Below are 15,173 nucleotides of genomic sequence, written 5' to 3' on the forward strand. Positions count from 1 at the left end.
GGGAACAGCCCTTCACTGTGACGGGTGTGTGTGTGTGTGTGTGTGTGTGTATGAGGGGGAGGGGGGGAGTGGGCCGGTAAGTGTGTGGGTTGGATCAGTAGGATGGCTGTTTAATCTGCCACCGTCTCCCCCATGGCAGAGCCCGGAGCGTTTAGACCGAACAGCTGGTTGTGTGTTCCCCCCCCGAGCCCCACGTTTCTGCTCCTCATAGAGAGCTAACGAGACACTTCTCCATGAACCCCCCCCCCCCCATTATTTAACCTTGATGTACGCAAACACCGAGCGACGAAACCCGACATGTGAGGCTGGGTTCATTGTTTCTCGCCGCCTCGCTTACGTGATCATTCCAACTGTGGCGGTATGAAACAGCATTGATGAAGGAGCATGAGGGGCGTTGGCTCCTCGGCTGAAGGATCTGTCAGACCGGGGAGCTGCTCTGAGGATTCGCCTGTCAGATTTGGCCTTCTTTGTCAGTTCGCTGTGATCCCGCTCCCTCGGCTTTGTCGCGTCACCGTACCGACGGCTTCAGAGGAGCTCCCGGGAGTCGCCCCGGCCTGCAGAGCGTATGCCCGGGCCTCGTAGCCGACTGACATCAGGTCAGTCTAACCCGCGCCGAGACAGACGGAACGCCACAGCTCCGGCAGCAGGCTCCAGTTGTGAGGATCAAAAGTGCCGCGATAATCTCGTGAGGTGCACAATCAGAGAGACAATCGCACAAAACAGGTCTCGCTCTTTATGCAGCATTGGAAATTGTATTCAATGTATATAAGTATTAAAGAGGCACGACACATATGAAGGGAAACTGTCAAGAAATGTTCCATTCTCCATCTTAAACCCCCTTCGTTACAGAACTGATCCCTTATTTGTGGGCATCAGGTTGATTCCAGGCTGAAGTGTCCTCTGGCTACACACTGATCCCCAATTGTATGAATGGCGGGTTATAGAGAAGAACCGCTGTGTAAAGAAGTGCTGGATAGATGTTTGCACGAATAGGTGAATGTGACTTGTACTGTGAAGCACTCTGAGTGGTCGATAAGACTGGGAAAGCACTAAATAAACGCAGTCCATTCACCGGTCCCTGTGTAATCGTGTTTTCTGTAACAGGAGACGGACAAAGTACCTTTCAGTCGCCGTAATGAAAAACAACATCGCAACTAACTATGACCACAGAAATGATAACACAATGATTCAACACCACTTTAACGCAGTGTCAGAGAAGAAGAGACGCTTCAGAGAGACGGGACTTATTGTGTGCCCGTTGTGTTGGATTGTGCAGCTGTGCCTCAAACTCTAACTCAATATATACCCTCCGTGCTCCGGGCTGTGTGTTTTGTAATCAAAAACCAATAGATTTCCTTTGCTCAAGACTGAGTCAGAAACATCCCGGAGTCCCATGCTCCCTCAAATTCTTGATGACAGCCTGCAGGGATCCGACTCACCACTCACTGTGACAGGGTGAAGGGCGGGGGGGGCTCAGTTGGTGACCCTTTCTTTTTTTAATTCACAGATATCTTGGTTTTCTGTTTCTGGGTCGAGGTTCAGTTTCGATGCAGAAACTTCCAACCATCGGACGGCTTCAGGATTACACCTCTACAATGTCGTAACCCCCCCGAAGACCCAGACTTGTATGCAAACAGAAACACACACACGTACACGTGTAGACCCACATGGCAGCGCCAGCTCCCAGGTCTCTAGTGGCGAGTGATGTTTTCACACTTGTGTGGGGAGATTGCTATTTCTGCGCGGAGCCAGATAACTCAATTATTCATCGCGGATGCTGGTGCACTCACTTTACCTCTAGAAGGAAGGGGGGGGGGGGGGGGGGTGGGGGGGGGGGGGGAGGGTGTGTCTCGCACAGAGTGGGTCTTCCCACGTGCGCCCGTGCATGTGCGCGCAGCGCTGCGAGAAGACCTGCGCCGACCAAAGATGCACTGCTGACGTGCCACACCACACGGAGGGAGGGGGCGAGAGGGGGTAAGGAAAGGGAGCTGTCATAAACATGGCAATCAGAGAGATAGGAGGCAGGAGGTGAGGATCAAAGAGCAAGGGGAGAAGAGGGAAGGAACTGGTTCCCTTATCTCCTCTCTAAGCCAACTGTGCAGCCTCCAATCCTCTTTAGCTCAATAAATGCTTCTAGATAAAAAGAAACGATACAGCAGCAAAATGGAGACTCTGCACAGGAGGGCATGTTAACAAACATTTGAGTCTGTTACTGACGCAGTGGACTTGTTATTGACTCAATCTTTACTTAAGCAGAAATAGCAGAAGACGACACGTAAAGGTCAGGAGACATATGCTGGAGAAGGTCCACGGGTCCATGTGAGAATACAGCCTGATAAGTCTGAAGGATTCACCCCGAGCCAGTGGGCGTCGCTCTGATGTTACTGACACACACCAGACGCAAAACTGGAAACGCTGAAATGAAAACCAGAGGTAGATCGAAGGAAATGGTCTCTAATTATATAGCGCTTTTTTTTTTTGCATCGATGACCAATCAAAGCGCTTTACAGTTGTGTTATGCCATTCACACACACATTCATACATGTATATATTCATTAGGGCTGTCAATAGATAAAAAAAAATTAACTAATTAATCTCCCATTTAAAAGTTTAAAAGTTTGTTTTTCTTCTAAAGACTGAATCTTATAAATTAACAAGTAATCACTTGACGTTGTATTGGAAGACATTATGGAATACATTGAAGATGTAAATGACTGACTGATGTCTTGGCAGGTGGGTCCCACCTGTTCCTTTGGTATATAGGTGCGTACAATTAACATAAAAACACAATAAGTACTTCACATAAGATAAAATAAAATAAGTACATTTTCACCACTTTCTACATTACTGCAAACTTTAGCAACTATTTGAGCACGTTGAAGCCCTCAAAAACCCAATTCACTGTACAGAAGAATAATAATAATAAAGATAACAATTTTGTGGGAATGCAAAGCAGCACTGAGCGGGCCCGAGCACATGCATTTTACAGCGTTTAATCGTTTTGCCTGGAAAAAAAAAAATAATGGCTGAGGAAAAATTAACACTTTCTAACTTTCTGCAAATTTTGATAAGAATTTGAGCATGTTAAAGCCCTCAAAAAGTGAATTTGCCTGAATAATAATAATAATCATTACAATTCCAATAGGGCCTCCCACTGTCAGTGCTCGGGCCCTAATTACAAATATCTCAGAGTTAGAAAGAGGAGAAGACACTGATGAAGATGTCAAATTGAAAAGATACAACACGATTCTGGGATTTCCGCAGCAGAGTTCATACGTCACGTTCATCCCTCTTCTTACCTGAAAGCTCCAGAGAGTTAGCTGTTGTTGCGTCTGCATCTGACCCCGAAAGCCCAAGTTCTCGTCTGACTAGCGGCACCATATGTGAATGTGGTGATGTTTACGGGTATAGTTTGAAACCAGCAACGCGGTGGGTGTATCGTGCGGTAGAAGGCCGCTGAGCCACAGACCTTTTACACAGTCGATTGTTAAGGCCATGACTCAGTGTGCGCTGCTGAGAGTCCACAAACAGCTGCTGAGTGCTGCCCCTGGAGCACATTTATCACCCCTGACACCATATGGAGTCCCAGGAAGTGAACAAACAGCCTGCACACACACACACACACACACACACACACACACACACACACACACACACACACACACACACACACAGCCTCCAGAAGCAGACATCATGCACATATATGCACGTGTAGATGTAAACAAAGACAAATCTTCCCACACAAATTATAAGCCGCAATCCAAATTTAAAATTGTGCGTACACACACACACACACACACACACGCGAAAGCTTGCATGCACACACTCCCACTACCACAACACATAGATCAAACACTGCCTCTGTATCTGCACATTTCGCACAATTGTTGCGTTTTCCTGACATCAATCTGAGTGAGAACGTGCACATGTAGGACAAACACATGACTCTTTGTCGGTGGGGCAGCCTATCTCCGCCTGCGCCGCTGCCCTTATTTCCCCCGAGGGCGACTCCGGAGAGCCAATTGGAGCAGTTACACATGTCGACACTTCCATTTACCACACCTCACCCGCCCAGTGGCTTTTCTCATCAGCTTCACATTTGGTAACTCACCCACGGACACATAAACAACTGTATACATGCCGTAAATTCACCAAAAGCACAGGCAGAGGGAAAACGTTGTCTCGTTTTGACAAATCACACACACACACACACACACACACACACCCACACACACACTAATTCACACACACACACACGTCCCTCCGCTTTAATCTTCAGGACAGGCGGAGTGATGTATTTTAAACCGTTCCCCAGGGGTTTCACCGGATTGAGCCACTACCCAATCTGATCACAGCGTTTCGCCCCCCATGTCAGCACTTTGTGAATCCTCCCTCTAAGCCCGAGTTTCTCCAGGTGTGCATGCATGTTTGCGAGCATGCTAATGAGGGACAGAGAGAGAGAGAGAGAGAGAGAGAAAGAGGTGTAGAAAGAGGAGATGTGAGGAGCGAGGGGGAGACACAGGAAGAACCAACGGGCGCTGTGATGAGTGTGTGACAGGGGCTGTCTGTAGCCTACCTGTGGTTTCGGGTGAGTCACTCTCTGCACTTGCAAGCTTGCATCCAGTGTTACGTGCTGCGATGTGCAACAGTTTCAGTGGGTGCCTGTTTGGGTGTGTACAATTTTAGCAAACCCTGAAAAAAAAAAAAGAAAAAGCACAGCACGAAGCCCCGAATGCTCTGCAGAAGCTGAGCTGTGGACACGACATGGCCCCGGGGCGACACACCCCTTAACCGCCGTCTCCCATTCACCGGCCGGCGCTAAGTACCATCCCGATGAGCGTGTCTAATTTTCCCCTGGATGTACCGTTTCCATCTGAAAGGTGGCTCGGCCCCATTGAGCGGTGTTATCGAGGCTGTGCAGACAGAGAGAGGCCGACCCCGCTCCTTTGCAGCCTCAGATGTAGAAGACATTGATTTGATTCAGTCTTAAAAGCCGGGGGGGGGGGGGGCCTTAAGGAAAAACCATTACCGCAGGTGAAGTCTTAAAACGTTGAACCTACATGCATGTTTGCCATCGCTCTCCCCCTCCGTCCGAGCGGCCTACGTAGCACCACGGGTAGAGAGGAGTCAGCAGAGGGAGCAGCTCTGTGGGCTGCTCTCTGTGGAGCAGGCTGCTCTCTGTGGAGCAGGCTCCTCTCCTGGTGAGTCACGCTGCCTTTCTTTACACTTCGTCTCCAAGGCCACATACCGTACACCTCCACTCAGCTTCTGCCGAGTTACTACTCCCGCTCATCCATTACACTGCTCACAGCCTCTGACACTGGAGAAAAGTCACAGATGACTAATGTGATGCGGCTGAAATCTTTGCTGCTGGCCTGAAAACGATAGTTCATGTTTCAAGCCGATGTCCACTATGATTATGAGTAGGAATATTATATGAGGGGACAAATAAAATGGCATCATGGCTTCACGTGGAGATCAGCTGTGGTGAACTCTGACCTGCGATATTCGCTTTACATTCATTCAAGTTCTGGATGGAATGCAGGCCTGCTACATCCCGACCTTCACCATGGGACCTTGCTCACCACTCAGACCTTGGAACCTCAAATCGAGTCCCTCAATAAATCTGTACATATTGGTCATGTACAGTTGCGCACTGTACCTATATGTAAGTATGTGGTTATAACTTCTACAGTGCTTTTATATCAATGAGAAAAACATAAAAAAAAATGATATAACATGAATATTTTACAGGTATTGATGTGCAGTATTGAAGAAGGAAATGATGCCAGTGGTTATTGCACTCGGTGTTTGACGTGCCGGCCTCCTATGTTTGATGCCAGGAAGATGCACGCGTGCGGTGCAACAGTGTTGACATCGTGCAGCGGCTCTGCTAATTGGGTGGCTGCACAGTTTGGTTAATTGGGTTAGCGGCGATTCCATGACAGCGACCACGCTGACAGACCCGGCTTGCTATCGATCAGAAGTGTGAGTGGAAGGGACAAACACAGCAGGTGCTTTCAACAAACACGTGGAAGCACAGACCGAACTACGTGCACACTCAGACGTGCACACACAGAGGTGTCAGATTTCACTGGGTCTTTGTGACACGGAGAGGGGAGGTGAACACATCCCATCAAATGTGATACCAAATATAGTAGAACATAATAAAATATCATACAAAAAAAGTTGAAGGTAATGACGAGTGTTTACAAAAAGTGGTTGTGAATGACTTAATATATATGGATTTATGTGTGTGTTTGCATAAAAGAGAGAAAGTGTGTGAGAGAGAAATAGACAGAGACCACTTGGGACCTCAGCTCTCTTTCATGTGGAGGTGAATACATAAATAATAAAATTAAATCATCAAAAACAGCCCAAAATAGCCCCGGCCCATCTCTCAATAAGAAACACATACACACACACACACACACACACACACTCTCTCTCTCTCTCTCTCCCTCTAAGTATCATCTCATACGATCCACTTTCAGTTGGTAGCCGTCTTCGAATTTAATAACCTATGTATTAAAACGTCTAATGATGACAAAAGTGTATCTTTCTGCGTCCGTTTCACAGAACTCAAATGGCCTGGATACCGAGATAACAGTCCTGCTGGTTAAAAATGTCATTTTGCAATAGAAAAGTAAAAAGAGTTATCGTCAGCAATGTGGTCGAGTCTCTTCTGGCTTTGATGTGCTACCTGCTTGCGTAACTCTCCGTTATCTGATGGCAGCTAGGTGCAATCTGCGAGGAGTCGTGGGAGGAAAGCACTAAATAAAGATATTTTCAAGGTTTTTCAGAAACCAAGAAGTCTCAATCCCAGTCGTGTCAGTGCGCCTCCTCACTTAACACAATGTGCTGCCTCCTAAAATAGCTCAGTGTCTCTGTGAAGCCAGGCTCTTGACTTAACACCGAGACAGACACATAGGGGGAGAGAGAAAAAAAAGGCCGTCAATGCAAAAACCACAACATCCATCCTGCTCTACAACTCTACTGCAGGATGGTAAGGTTGATTGTGTCTGATCCTGTCACGTAGCCAGCCATACCTGACACGGCTGCTTAGGGTTTTAGAAGATATGTGATACTGGGCTCAACCTTTTACCCTGTGACTTAAGTTTGGGATTTATTTCCCTTTTTAAAACATCAACCGACCTCACAGAGAAAACGTTAACATAGATACTGATATTGACCGGATTAGGACGAAGGCCTGAATAAGACTCTGCCATGCAAACAGCAATAAAGACACAAGTTCTATCATGTAAAGATGTTTATGTCTTAATCAGATTATAATATCCTTGGAGTTTTCACAGCATTTAGCAAAGTCAACATACAACAGTTACCAACTGTGCGACTATTTATTCCCTGTGTGTAAACAAGATGAAAAAATAGAAAGTTGTAGCTTTTGAAAATGTTTACACAAAACACCTAAGCTAGAATACGGTAGCATCATTCATACATTAAAATATTTCAGCTTTCAGGTTTTAACCTGAGGGAATAAGAGGTAGTGATGTGAATCATAATGCTCTCCACTAACATGTAAACAGGAATATGAATGGGATGTTATATTAGCAGCTCATGTAAACACAAAAATGATATAAGGTCAATAATTTAAAATCTGAAAGTAGCTACTTGCCAAAACCTGTAATCTGAATGGATTAGCCCCCTCTCACAATGTTTTGATTCTGCTGTGAACTGTTCTTTAGAGTGGAGGCCGCCTCTGGAGTGGAGTTCAGCTGATGTGATCTCTCTTTCCACAAGCCACTCTTATTAAGCAGCCCCATTAAAGCCAGAGGATTCTCTTACTAAACCAATCAATATGGGATCTGCCTCGCCGTGCTCCCCAGAGCCCCTGACTCCACCCTTCAATTCTTCCTCCAGCTTCCAATGTCCCTCCAGTCTTTGCTCATTCATGGTGAGGGCACATGGGTGGACGCTACTGCGCGTGTGTATTCGTGAGATCCTGCACGCCCAAGACACATCCCATACCGAATGCACGGTTACGTCTCAAACCTCAGGAGGTGAAACGGGTGAGAACGGCCCCCAGGAAAGAGCCCAGGAGCAAACCGCCTGTTAATGAATACATAAATACAGCGGTCGGTGTGAAAGCCCCGCTGTCCTCGCTCTTTGAGTGCAGAGGCTGATCCTCCATCGTCAACACCTGCGTGACTGTCACAGGAATCGATGAACAGCTTCTGACACAAAGGTGAACTCAGCACCGTGGTTTCGCCGGCTCGAACAGGAAGAGACATCTTCACGAGCCACGCAGCCCGTTTTCATGTTTATACCAGAACTGAAGCCAGTGACACATAAACACTGTTCATAGGCAAATATGGGCAGATGGTTTAGGGGGGGTGTAGAGACACATACACTCACAAACACATACACACAACATGACACACACGCTGTAACGTATCATGTTCCTCACCTGCTGTGCTCAGTCCTAATATGTGGCAGCTTTGATAAGCAATACTTTCCCACACAAAAAAAACACAAAACACATGAAAATTAAACTGCAACAGAATATTTCATCCAAGCAACGGAGTGCATTTCACCACATCTTTACCTCTGCCAGCTCATGTTAATATGGGTAGATGGGCAGTTACCGAAATTTGGTTTCAATTTCTCGGAAGCGTTTCCCACAGACCAGCAGGGTCTCACCTACCTGGAGCAGGGAGACATACAGGAGCACTAACGTTCCTCTAACGTGCAACAGGTTCCGAGGGACAGGTACACAGACTAAAGAGCCAAATAGAGTTCTCACATGGCAGAGAGAACTGCACTGCATGCCACAGCTGGGCGGAAAAACTTTGAGGTCTGACTGTGTGGACGGTAAAGATTTTATCGACGATGGCTTGAGCGAGCGAGCGAGCAGCAAACAGAGCTGCAGAGAGTTCTGCACACAGCTACACAATGCAGCACTGGAGGTCACCCAGTCCAGATCTCTTATGTTGATGTGAGAAGTGCAGAATGTGTTGGGGGTCGTTGCGAGACCGCGGTGGGACGAATTTGACTATGAAGTTGTCACCAGTGTCTAGATAATGAATGGGAAACAGTGCTTTAACATAGCGAGATAGAGCCTTAGCCTAGAGTGAGTTACCCTCTCTCACAGCAGCCTGCTAGTTTATACTGTAGCTTCCCTGTCACTCTGCCACCTCCATCCAGTCAGGCCCAACAGTCCCAGAATACAGAACCCTTCAATTGAATCAAGACGCACCAAGTTAATAGATATCGGTTCCCTATAATATGCCTGATATTCTTTCATCAAGATCCAATCTATCAATGTTTAAGAAAGTTGGACGATCCATTCACCAAGTTCCTGTGAAATCCAATCAGGAGTTGTTGCATGAAACCGACCAAACCAAGGGGCCAGAGGAGGAAACATAACCTCCCTGACAGAGGTAGTTATGCCCTCATCACACTTGTATGGGTAACTTTTGCTGAGATTCACTAACAAGAGAGTTTTCTTATTATTATCGAACTGTGTCACCTTCTGCGTGTGATGATGCAACATCTGCAGCTGTGTGTTTGCTAGCTGACGGAAAGGAGGCTCCACCTGCATCGTGAGTTTTAGCTGCTGGTTCTGCTTTGTTGCCTTTTTTTCCGTATCTTGACGGGATCTGATATGTGCCGGGTAGCGTGTTGAGGAAACACACCTGTTGCCACCGCCGAGCTGCAGATCTGACACTCAGCCTAAATCAGAGCATGAGGGGCGCTTATGTAATCCGTCCCTTAAAGCGGCAGCAGGCGGTATTTTTGGTGTTAAAGTGTGCCGATCTGAGAGCGTAAAATAAAACACAAAGCGCGGGGTGCGATGCAGAAGAGCGCCCCCGCTAATGAGACCCAGATGCTTCGCTCTGTTTGCGCAGATTAAACTCTTTTTGGGTGTAAACACTTCTCCGCCCACGAGAAGTGACAAACTCTTAAACTTTTACGACGAAAAATAAAAAAAAGGTGTCTGCTCTCTGTTCAGCAGGGACACAGAGGAAGGCAGTGAGCGGAAGAGGCCAACAGCAGAGGACTGAGGTCACAGTGGGGTGAACTCAAAGTGACGCTATGTGACGAGTAAGTGATTTAACTTTACTTGAACAGTGAAGCTCAGAAATATCTTCATGTCCCTTAAGATGTTAACTTTATTTTTACACCTGATGTGGTGGCTGATGATTTTGCTGTGATTCCCCTTTGGGCTTTTAAAGGCCCCCTCCAGGAAATATGAAGACCTTAAACATGTTGACAGGTCCCTCCACATTTTCTTAAGCTATATAAATAGTTCACATCATGTCTGAAGTCTTCCACCTTAGGGGCACAATCACATACATAGGAATTAGAATGACAGCTGCATGTGAATTATCATTGCTTGCTGAGTGTGAGCAGTGCAGGATGTGACCAACACATTTGTGTGTATTCGTCCCAGTCGCAAAGTTAGGATGGATGGTGTAGAGTTACATTTCATATAAAGTTCACGAGAGAGAGGATTTTTTTAATAAATCATTTGAATATGTAAGAAGTGATTTAGAGTAATAAGCACCTGGAGTGGAACTTTAAACTACTCCTAACCATCCCGCCATCCTAACTTGCTCGAAATTTAAAAAAGAAAGGGGCATAGATGGCAGGGGCCATGATAAATGATAACTGAGAACACCAACATACGAATGTAAATCTTTACCGAAAAGCTAATAAATCAAAGGGCACAGTGATGAATTCTAAATATAAGAGGGAATATTTCCTCAGTTAATCTCAGCTGTAACTGACCCTGTGACTTTCTAAACCAACCGATTATAATTCCATTGATTCACTTGTTTGCTGAAACAAACGCACGTGTCGGTGGACACATTCCATTCCATTGATCTCCTGCTCTCCACATCGGACCCCGCCATGAGGACCCGGGCGCCTGATGATAACGCAGAATAAAACTGGATGTAGACTTCAGGATAATAAAGCAGCGAGCAGCACAAGCTTCAGAGGAGGGGAGCAGAGGAGGGAGTACAGTATCTACAAGGACTGATGCTGCTGCAATGTTCGGAACAAGCTGATTATTTAATATTCTCGTGCTATGATTGCATCACATTAGACATAAGGTGGACTTAACAGCATCTGTACGTATGTAAATCAGTTTTTTTCCCCCTCTGCTGCTTTATTTACAGTGTTTGCTCTGGCGTATGGTCGGTGTTCGGGGGCATTAAGGCTGTGATGCTGCTCGGACATCAATCAATACTTATGAATTACAGTGCTCCTGCTCTAATGGCCACCGACTGCAACCCTGTGTGCGCAGCCTGAGATGTGTTTAGTGTGCACCGACATGACGGACACTAAACTACCTGCGCACTCAGAGATGACCGGGGGGGAGGGCTGGGGCGGGGGGGTCCTGTGCGACTGTGTGGATGAAGGCGTGGACTGAAAAGTGAAAACAAGATGAAGGTCTCACTGGTCCTGTTTTCTTTTTATCACCAAAGTGCATCGCCATCACTCGTTTGATCTGCAGTTGCTATGGAGATCTTGTTTTGGTATATATATATATCGTACTATGTGTACTCAATGTTAAGTTGACTATAGAATTACACAGAAAAGTGAAAAAGTACTCAGCCCATTCACTGATTCCACTTCTCTCTGCTCGTCATCCCCTTACTGACTCTTTCATCCCTCCTTTCTCTTCCGTGCCAAGTTCCCATTTTTTCCCTCCATTGGCCGCGGCCCTGCTTCTTATTGCCCTGTACACAGCGTTAATAATTGAGAGCATTTTATGCAGACAGTGAGTTTCGGTGCCCTCAGCCCTTTGGTCATGGATCCACGGCACTAATGCTGGGTGGCAGGCTGGTTCCAGGCCCCCGCGCTCCGGGTCCGGGCGAGGGCACATCTGTCTGGCTGGCTGGCCAATCTACGACCCCCCCGGTCCCTGAGCTGTTACGCACACAGCTGACATGCACGCACACACACGTTGTGCTCAAACACGTTTTTTTGGGAGATCCATGGGCCATTTGGTGTGTGATCAGTGGGGCTCATGCAACTTTCCCCCGAACGAACTGCAGCTGACGTTTTCTAAAAGCTTCAGTTACTGTGACTCACTGTTGTCTCATTATAACTCACAGACGCACAATCATATAACATGGTTTATCATAGGGGTAGTTTGTATGAGTGTGAGTTTTTCAGAAAAAAAATGTCTGATAGATAATAAAGTGTGTGTAGACGGTGTATATGTGCGATAGATAATAACAGTGTGTTTGATTATGATAAATGCAAAGAGGAAATGATTGTGGGTGACTGTGCATATGCTAGGACATATTAGTGCTAAAGACTAAAAGGGTTTTACTTTCATTCAAATTCTCAGTTGCTTAATTGGCTCACGGACTCCTTAAAAAACCAAGCCTGTGCCTTCAACAGTGGCATTCATATTTGAATTTAAATTAAGCAACAGAGCCTTTAATAAAGTCTTAAGATGTGTCAGTTGTTGTCGGAAAACAATGGCAAGGTCAGAAGCAGCAGGGTTTGTCTGATTATTTATTTTCTCCTCTCGACTGTAGGAAGAGCTGCAGGCCATGAATCGAAAGCTCAATGCTATTTACTCTTCAGTCAAACTCTCTCTCTTAGACACTCGGCTATTCTAAGTAACACGTACTGTAATTTTCTCCTAGATACAGTCCACTCATCATTCGGCGTCGCACACGTTTACTATTCTCGATGTCACGCATTAAATGGTATCTGGCATTTCAGTAATATGGAATATCAGGTCTTAAGTCACGGGAAATGTGTGCGTACATAATGTTCTCACAAAGCAGCCACTGCTACACACACACACACACAAACACACACAAACAGACACTTTCCCTTCGATAAGCTGGAGTCCACCTGTTTGTTTGTGTCACTGACCTCAAAACAAACCATGAGGGTCATTTACAGTTTCTGCATGTCTATGTATTAGACTTAAAATTTGCATCTACAGATTTTAAACCCAAGATTCTAAATCCAGCCTCTAAAATACACTTTGCTTTAAGTCTGAACTGAAATCGTCTGAGGTCAGTTGCTCAAATAAAAGTATAGTTTTATGTATAAGCTAGAATGGTGCTGTGTAGCGGCTACACTCATAACATACTTTATTTGGTACATTAGTGGGTTTATTGGGTACATCTCTGCATCCATTAATCCATTATCTATACCATGAATCCTCTGAGGGTAGAAGTGGTGCTAGGCCCGGTGCTGCCAGTGTATCGCGGGGCCAACATTCAAAACCCTAACCTAAGCTAGCTGCCTGTGTTTGGACAGTGGGTAGAGAGCTGGAGCCCCCAGAGAAAACCCACGCAGACACAAGCCCCGCTCAGCCGTCTGGTTCACGCTATGAGGCTAACCACTGCACCACCGTGCCGCCAGTACAACTCTTCAATCCACGGCGATCATACATGTGACCAGGATCATAGTTGGAGGTTGAGATGTCCTGGACTACTTCATATTGACAGGTGTTAATTATTTTCTTACATCTTATTAGGAACACCTGAAATCCAGTACGACACCATCCCTGACGATGACATCAGAGCTAAAACAGGCTCTATACAAACTGAGCATTACAGTCACCATCAAAGTGGACCTCATGGCAGACCAGTGGAACCAGGTGGTGAAGTGACCACTGGGTCTAGTGTGAGGGAAAGACTAGCGGTGTATGACAGTGAGCACCAAGAAACCATGACTGTGGATATAAGACGGTGTGTATGTGTATGTGTATGTGTATGTGTATGTGTATGTGTATGTGTGTGTGTGTGTGTGTGCGTGTGAGTGTGTGTGTGTGTGTGTGTGTGTCTGTGCAACAGCAGTTCTGATCGTCACATGACTCCTGAGGCAAAGGTCTGCATGTGTGTTTATGAAAGAGAGCAATACAAGTTTCATGTGTGTGAGCGTGTGCACACGTCGGAGGCGGAGGGGGAAGAAGCAGGTGCAGGTCTGTGCGACTCAACCCGAGAGAGAGCTTGGTTATTTCCATGAGAGGAAGGTGGGGAGGGATGATGGAATGGCGGGTGGAGGAGAGCGGAGGCGGGGGGGGGGGGGGGGGGGGGGGCGAGTGGAGGAGAAGGGAGCGCTCCAGTCCTGTCGCCTTGGGTGCATCATCAGCAGGAGGAATTGTTCTCTGCCCTGTGGGGGCCATCTGACTGTTCTGTCACCCTCCACAGAAGGCTGACTCTGCCTTTAAGTGCTCGGCCCCGGCGCCTGCAGTCGGACCTGCTTGATGTTTAATACATACACAGGGAGAATTTGGAGAACGCCTACGGGGAGAAAACGCAGCACACGGGCTGTAAAGGAGATAGGGTGGGGTGGTGGGGGTGGTGAGGGAGTTGTCAGTTGGTGGAACGACACAAGAAAAGAGGAGCTCCTGTACAAAGTGTTGCGTGGGCCGACCGGGAGCTTTAATTGCCCGGGATTCGAACCAGAGCCGTGGGAGCTCCGTCGCAAAGCATTTGAAACACACACGACATCTGAGGGTTAGGCAGAACACACGTGTACTGAGAGGTTGTTGAGGGGTGGGGGGTGTGGGGGGGGGGGGCTGCCTCCATTACCTGGTGATTGTGTAACGCCCTGAGAATGTATCTGCACCAGGAAATACATCGTGAACTTCACACGTGAGCTGAACGCCCTCTCTCCCCGTGTGCTCCTGCAGGCAGCGGGAGGCTGCTGTAATTCAGGGCATCACTCCTCAATAAGGCAGGAGAACGGGCCTCAGGGGTGACCCTCCTGCTTAAGTCAACACAATGAGTGTAATGAGGTGAAATACACACACACACACACACACTTACATGCATGCACACTGGAGATGGGAACCCTTGGTGCATGGTAAGTGGATTTCATTCATCTACATGCACTGAGGCTGCTGTGGAAGTTCTCCTCGCACCCACACCCACACACCCAGCAGCACAGGAAGCAGCTTATTACAGGTGAGGAGGGAAAAATCCCAATCGCAGACTGCATGAGGTATTTGTGCAGAGGATTACTGACTCGCCTGGAAATCACAGTTATTTCAGGGTGAACAGCTTTAATCGACGCCGCCGGTGTATCTCAGCAGACAGAATTTTAATTTACGCTTTCGGTTGAAATCATCCTCACTGTCGTGGATCAATTAGGAAAATCGAGAGTTAATTGATATTTTTTTTTTAAAGGCGAGATTTCAGTTTCCCTGCCTCCTCGTTGGCACCTCG

At 46.9% G+C, this 15,173-nt stretch overlaps 1 protein-coding gene across 1 annotated transcript in view; it reads right to left on the reverse strand.

Annotated features, from left to right (window-relative positions):
- The window catches only part of LOC133956884 (uncharacterized), a 38,586-nt gene that overhangs the window by 22,386 nt on the left and 1,027 nt on the right, over positions 1–15,173 (reverse strand).

This window comes from Platichthys flesus, chromosome 7, assembly GCF_949316205.1.
Source record: "Platichthys flesus chromosome 7, fPlaFle2.1, whole genome shotgun sequence".
In the NCBI taxonomy this organism is placed as follows: Eukaryota; Metazoa; Chordata; class Actinopteri; order Pleuronectiformes; family Pleuronectidae; genus Platichthys; species Platichthys flesus.